At 33.9% G+C, this 7,971-nt stretch overlaps 1 pseudogene; it reads left to right on the top strand.

The window, feature by feature from the left end:
- The first annotated feature begins 4,641 nt into the window (after positions 1-4,641).
- LOC130903110 (uncharacterized) lies at positions 4,642-5,872 on the top strand (annotated as a pseudogene).
- Positions 5,873-7,971: the final 2,099 nt, after the last annotated feature.

Here is a 7,971-nt window from a genome sequence, read left to right on the forward strand (position 1 = left end):
CGCAACAAGACCTCCACACCTTTTATTACCTCATCGTTGGGAGAAAATTTACGACTTATTGAACTTTTTTTCAGTTGAGTGATCAGTAATGTCGGATAGTAATCTCCAGTTATTGTTCTACCCTTATTAAAAAAATCAATCATGATTACTCCATGGCAATCCCAAAAAACTGGAGTAAGAACTTTTCTAGCACAATTTTGAACACGAAACTCCTTAGGTCTGGGAAAACCAGAGTGTCGCCATTCCATCCATTGTTGCTTTGTTGTCATAAACTGTATCGATATTTTCGAGGACTGACACAGGGCTGGCCTTCCCGATCGGTCATCATCTTCAATGGAAAATTTACCTCGTAAATCTGCTCACCTCTTAACGCTTCTAAATACAGGTACTTGATGATGGCTCGATACTCCAATTTTTCGATTTTCACATTTTCGGTGGACATATTTTTTCTTTCAATTTATTGCGTAACTCTGGTTTACGTTTTTGACGTAAAACTTAACACTGACACTTTTAATAAGTTATTGTTCGGTATGCTATGGTAACGCAATATTTTGTTTATGCATGGAACTGGTCTAGGCTACCAACTTATAAATACATCGTCGTATAGTTCAAATCGGGGAAGACAATAACCCCCCCACTTTGGGATTCTCAAATATTTGAGGTTACCTACTCCAAAATAACGTTTTCATCACTTTAGGGTTATGTAACACACAATACCAATTTGTTGGGGTTTATCTAAGAGATACAAAAATTTTAAATTGTTCACAATATCCAGTACAAAATGAGTAATTACTGAACTTACCACTGAATTTGAAAATTGTTCTAAATCAGTCTGAATTATTATAGCTAGTATTTCCTACAAGAAATAATCCATTGATGATTTGCAGTTATTACAAATACCAAAAACAGTTGAATCACCTCTTCCTGTAGTTTTTTGTATCTTTCGACCAAATGGATCAAATTCCATATTTTTTTCAATGCCTTTAGTGAGTTACTAATTCAATTAACTAACCATTTGAAATCAAATTATACGCGGTAATATCTTTTGTTTTGTACAAAACACATAGAAACTAGAGAACATCGAAACAGGCGTCATACAGTGTAATAGTGAGTGTGCGTGGTAGTAGTAGTAAATGCAGCACACAAATTGTTCTCACGTATTTTATGAAATAATCATCACTTTTCCCCTTTTGTTCACTATCATCATCTTTATTAGCCATTCGAAGTATTATCTGATCTGGAATTGTCAGTATTAATATTGTCATTCGTTTTCTTAATGCGTATTTGACACTTCTCAATTTGTCACTATGCAATCCAATCAACCGTTTATTCCATAATTATATACAGTGAAACTTGGTTAAGTGAGACATCAAGGGGCCTGCACTGTCGTTTCACTTATAGAGGTATTCCACTTACCCAGTGTCTCAGATATACAGGTATAAATAAATATCTGTCTCATTTACTTAGGGTTCCATTAATAGAGGTGAGAGTACAGGTTCTTTCAGTTATACAGGTTAAATTATTAAATAAAATAAAAGAACGTGTTATGTGTGTAAATGAGTTTTAACACCTTTGAAACATCGCGGAGATTTGGATTTTCCGAATAATAGGATAGGCAACTTTTCAGTTCCTGACATGTTAGCAACTAGAAGTATTGTAATGCGCTCTTTACTGAGTTTTCCGCCATGACAAGACTCACCTTTTAAGGTAAAAGTTTTATCGGTTAGACACTTGTAAAATAAACCCGTTTCGTCTGCGTTCAAAATATCATCAGCAGAATAATTGCGTAATAGAAGTGGTAGGTCTTCAATCCATTGGCTACATTTGTTAACATCAACAGCGTTACTTTCTCCACAAATTGCTTTGAAAACTATACCGTTTCTTTTCTTAAACCCTTCCATCCAACCATTGCTGCTACAAAAATTATAAATATCGAGCCTTCGCGCGAAATCTTGTGCCTTTTCTTTAATCATCGGTCCACTTACCGGAACGTTTTTGTTACGAAGTTGCTTGACCCATATTAGCAAACACTGTTCAAGTTCAGGATATTCTCATAAACGTACACGTTTTAGTTTTCCTTGTCCTTCAGAACATTGTGATTCAATTTTATGTTTACTCTGAACTATTCTACAAAGAGTAGATTTTGGCACATTAAATTCGGCACAAACTTCTTCGCGTGTCTTCCCACTTTCATAAACGGATATTAACTTCAGTTTTTCACGTAATGATAACGATTGTAACTTTCGTTTTGGCATTTTTCAAATAAACATCTGTATGATAGTAAAGCGAAACTAAAACTGAAGGTAATTGAAGCTCAAAATTTGTACTTATATATATATATATCCCCTTTTATAGCGTTATACGCCTTTGGGTTCCTAATCTCCAGGCCTGTCTATCTTGCCAGTCGTCGACTGCTAGGTTCCTTTCGGACATTGCTCTAGTGATTCCTTGTAGCCATGTTCTAGGTGGTCTTCCCCTCTTTCTTTTTTCTGTGGGGGTCCATTCTAATATTATTCTTGGTAGTCGTTCTCTTCCCATTCTCTTAACGTGTCCGTACCAAATCAACTGTTTCTTTTCTATATCTTCTACTAAAGTTCTTTCTACTTTCAATTGTCTTCTTATTTCCTCGTTTCTTATATGTTTCGTTCTAGATATTCTTGCTGCTCTCCTCCAGAAATCCATTTCCACTGCATTTAAGTTATTTTTTTGCTTTTCTGTAAGTTGCCAAACCTCGGAGCTATATGTAATTATTGGTTGTAAAATGGCGTTGTATATTCTCTTTTTTGTTTCTGGTCTAATATTCTTTTGCCACAGCACTGAGTTCAGGGATCTTATTACTTTTCTTCCTTTGGTTATTCTGTCCCTAATTGTTTCCTCGTTTCGTCCTGTTGTTGTTAGTTTTACACCTAGGTATATGCATTCCTTACAGTTTTTAATTATTTTTCCCTCTAGATCTAAATCCCCAGGTGAATCTTCTGATCCTATACATATGTATTGTGTCTTCTCCGTGCTAACCTGTAGACCCCATTTTTGGTATTCTTCTATAAGTTTTCTAGACATGTACTCCAGATCTTCTTTTTCCTGTGCTACCACTACCTGGTCATCGGCATAGTGCAGTGTATACAAGGTGCTCTCCCCAATAGTTAGTCCCATTCCTTTACATTTTTTCTTCCAAACTCTTAGGGCTTCATCTATGTATATGTTGAACAGAGTTGGGGATAAACAACACCCTTGTCGCAAGCCTTTGGTTGTTTTGAAGCCGTCTGTCACCTTGTTACCTATTTTTATTTTTGCTGTTGTGTCTCTGTATAGTTCTTTTATAGCCTTTATTAGAGTGGTATTTATGCTCGTTCTTTCCAGAACCTCCCATAATTTTGAGACAGGTACTGTGTCATACGCTTTCTTCAAGTCTACCAATAGTAGGTGCACTTCTTGTGATCTTACGGTTCTCTTTTCGATTATTTGTGATAGACAGAAAATACTATCTATCGTCGATCGACCTGCTCTGAAGCCGTTTTGTTCCTCGGATTCGTATGGGTGATATTCTTCACAAATGATCTCCTTTATTATTTTTCCGTATAACCTACTGAGCGTACTAGTCACTGTAATGCCCCTATAATTATTGCAGTCTTCCTTATTTCCTTTCTTGTATATGGACGTGATCCATCCTTCTTTCCACGTTTGCGGTGGCCTATTTGTTCCTGCTTTTATTAATTCTGCAGGTATTCCCTCTGGACCAGGAGCGCGCCCTTTTTTAAGTAGTGTTATAGCTTTCTTTGTTTTTTCTACGTTGATTTTTATTGGTTCACCTGTAATCCGTATGTCTTCAGCCGGCATGTTACTATATTCAGATCTCTGTTCTCTGAGTAATGAGCGGTAATAGTCTTGCCATTTATTTGGTGATATGGTGCCTATTGGGATATTTTCTTTTCTGCCAGATCTAACATTATCTATAAATCTCCACGATTCCCTGGATTGGCGTCCTCCTAAATAGGTATCCAATTCCTTGCATTTATTTTCCCAGCTGAGGTTTTTGGCCTCTATCGCAGCGGTTTTAAATTTTGATACAGCTTCACTATATTGTTCCCTATGTTCTGCTTTTTTAGTGCTTAGCCAGGTATGATACAATCGTTGTTTTTGTTCTTTTAAATTTTGCAGTTGTTCAGTCCACCAATAATTTCGTGTTCTCTTTCTCATTTCTTTATATCCTAAGGCTTCTTTGGCTGCTTTGTGTATGCTGTCAATTACTACTTTGGTAAGATTGTCTGTTGGTTCTTGTTCGTACTCCTGTGGGAGGTTTTGGTCCAGTCTTTGTTGGTATAATAATTTTGTGCTCTCGTTCATAAGGCTTTCTATATTATAGTTTGGTATATCTATATCTGTTAAATCTTTACTGTTTTGCAGTTGATTCTTTTGTTTGTTGTCTTTGATTATTGGCATTATTAACTTAGCTTTTATCAGATGATGGTCACTTCCACATTCTGCGGATCGATATACTCTGACATTGTGCACTTTTATCTTCGTTTTTTGTTTCATTATAAGATAGTCGATTATTGATCTTAGATTTCTAGTTATTTGCGTCCATGTATATGTGTGTATTTCCTTATGTTTAAAATACCCATTCATTATTCTTAGTAAGTTATGTTGACAGACATCTATCAACCTGGAGCCATTATCATTCCTGGTATTTTCACCGTAGGGCCCTATTATCTCATGCTTCGTTTCTTTGCCAGTTCTAGCATTTAGGTCTCCCAGTATTATGATACCTAACCTAAAAATATTTTGTACTTGTTTACAGTAAACTTTGTTCATTCGTCATTTCTGGTTATTGTGGATTGCTTTGTATATCGTACGATAAAAGAATATCGAAGTACGGGAACAGTTGTTAGTCCAAAACATTCTGGAGGTCGTCCAGGTCTTGTTAAAATATTTGATGAAACTAGTAAAAATATCATTCAACGAATCATACATAGTTTCTTCTTTTAAAACGAGATCCCCACATTGACAAAAATTTTAAATGAAATTGAGAAAAATACGGATTTACAAAATATCTCTCGTTCATCATTATACAAACTTATGACAGAAATCAATTTCAAGTAAGTAATTTTGTCATGTTTTATATAAAGGACATCATTATTTTATCATTACCCATTTGTTTGTTGTAGCTTATGATTTTTTTAACCAACCTAAATAATCTATTTAGTCAAAAAATAATTATTTGTCATATAGGTACTAATATCTCCAATTAAAAAGTGTATCATATTCATACATTAATGTAGATAAAATTAATAAAACTAAAAATAAGTTTCAAATAAAGACAAGCCTATTAAGATGTTAACAAATAATCTAGCATAAGTATAGGAAATTTTAATGAACTTTCCCTTATACAATCTGCAGGCCATTATATTTAAATATACCTATGTTTATCAAATATAGAAATAAAAGTAGGTAGTGTGTGGGTATCCCTTATCTTTTATTTATTTAGTGTGTATTAAATATTCATGTAGTATGTATAAATTTTTAGATATTTGAAAAGGAGCCATAAAAGTGTTTTAATAGAACGTGATGATATTGTAAGGTGGAGACGACAATACTTAACATCTATCAAACGTTACAGGTCAGAAGGTAGACCAATTTATTCTTAGATGAAACCTGGCTAAATGAAGGTCACACAAAAGCAAAAGTTTGGATAGATACAAATATCAAAAATAAAACCCAAGCTATTAACGAAGGATTATCTACAGGTCTTAAAAGCCCATCAGGAAAAGGTAAACGTCTCATAATTCTTCATGCTGGATGTGAACAAGGATTTGTTAATGACGCATTACTCGTTTTCGAAAGTAAAAAAACTGGAGATTATCATGAGGATTAGAATGGAAATATCTGCAAAGTTGCTAGTAGTTTAAACATTGAAGAAATCTACCTTTGTTTCATCATTGGGCTGCGAATTTAAACGTTTTAATAACTTGTTCATTCAAATCCACATCATGTAACTCGCATTTTTTATACCCCCGGAAATTTCTTCCACTTATTTTCTACTTCGCCATCACTATTGATGCTATGTTATTATCAATCTCTCATATTATAAATAAACGGTAATTACCACTTATTCACATAATTATTTAGCAGGTTATCACATTTATTATTTATAAATAAAAACATAACCTTTTGACTTTTCACTTATTTCAGTTCCATGATTGTCACCTGGGCCAATGAAAAGCCGTTTTGAAGTTAATATTCAGATTTTGAACACGACAATATCAGAACAGACTCTTAATCAGGGCTGTTCACTAAATCTAGTAACTTTTAATGGTGTGATTCAGGTTTTTCAAATTACTCCTCCTAGTTTAAAAACAAGGTATAGTTAATTCTAAAATACTAGGTGAGTATCTACCTAATTTCGAGAGGTGCCAATTACTATGAAGGCAGAGTGACGACGAATGTAAACGTAGTGCCAACGATTATGAAATCTAGACATTTCTTTTTATTACTTGAATTTTCAATACATAATAGATATAGAGATATATATGATATTGTCAACATAAAATCTGAACTGTGGGATATCTAACCCATTAACTGCTTATTCACATAAGCAATTTATAATATAGCTACGGAATAATGAAATTAGACAGGAACAATAGTGCCAACGACTATCGTCTTTACCCTGTTGTTAGACGTGGATCATTTGAACGATTTATCCGTGTATGCGTAGCTTATTTATGTGTCACAGCAATAGATATGAAACGTAAAACGAGGTGACACGCTCAATGTCATAACCTCACTTTGAACGACATTTTTATTGGGAAGACAATAGGGTCAGGTTGTTACGTGAGATATGATATATATGGTTGGTTTTTATTTCATTTTTTACCAATGGGTTTAGTTCACACAGCAGTGAACATATATGTATTACTTTTCGATAAAATGTTTAAATTATAGTCGAGTGACGCTAGCAGATATTTAATTATTATTTCAATTATTTTATTGATTGGCTTAAAATTTGAGTGTGAGTTTATAAATTTGAATAAAAAAGATAATGGGAGTTTTTTTTTTAATTTCTATATTTACTTATTACTCTGGGCATTTTGCAGGAGAAAGTAGCTTCTATGAAACGCATTGTTAATGAACGGTTTAAATTTAAAGAATTATTTATCCATACACAGAGATACAGAACATGGTCAAAAAATGGGATTCAGATGGAAAAAACTAGAAATAACAAGAAAGTTTTTATAGAGAAGTACATCAAGCAAAATCAATTGAATATTTTAGATAATACCAGAGTTACCAGACGTCCCGCCTTAGGGGGGACAGTCCCGCTTTTGTTGATCGGTCCCGCATTTTATTAATTAATTCAAATTCCCGCTTTTTAAGTAAATTGTCCCGCTTTTACACGTACTCAGATAAAGTTTTTTTGTTTAGCATTATTGGTAACGCTTTTTAGTATTCCGGGCTTTTTTTAAGCATCGTAGGTTAAACGAATGATCGTTGTTTGTTCGGATCGAATACTTTCTTCGCCTTTCAGTCTGACAAGATGTCTGGTTGTGTTTCATCTCTTTTTATTCCACCTTAATAAAAAGAGATAAAAGGCAATAGCTGATTAATCGGGTTAATCGGCTGGATCTCTGTTTCCGTCGTAAAAGCCCAAGATTATTTATTTTATTATACATTATCAGATAGTCTGAGTTTATTTTGGCGTCCAGCTATATAAATAATAATAAAATGGCCACATAATCGGATTCTTCCGTTTCCTCTGACGAAATAGATTGGTTAGAAAAAAATTATGGAGTTTATGAAGATATAGTGGATTGTTTAAGTGAAACTACAGATGAAAAGCCGCCATCACCCGTGCTGTGTGTGGACACGGAAAATGACAAAAATAATCACATTGCTAAGAATTAATTGGTAAGGTTCTAATTATTTTAAACGTAACTAAATTTTCAACTGCAAATAATGTAATAACTAATAAGGCTT

This window comes from Diorhabda carinulata, chromosome Y (genome assembly GCF_026250575.1).
Source record: "Diorhabda carinulata isolate Delta chromosome Y, icDioCari1.1, whole genome shotgun sequence".
Lineage (NCBI taxonomy): Eukaryota > Metazoa > Arthropoda > Insecta > Coleoptera > Chrysomelidae > Diorhabda > Diorhabda carinulata.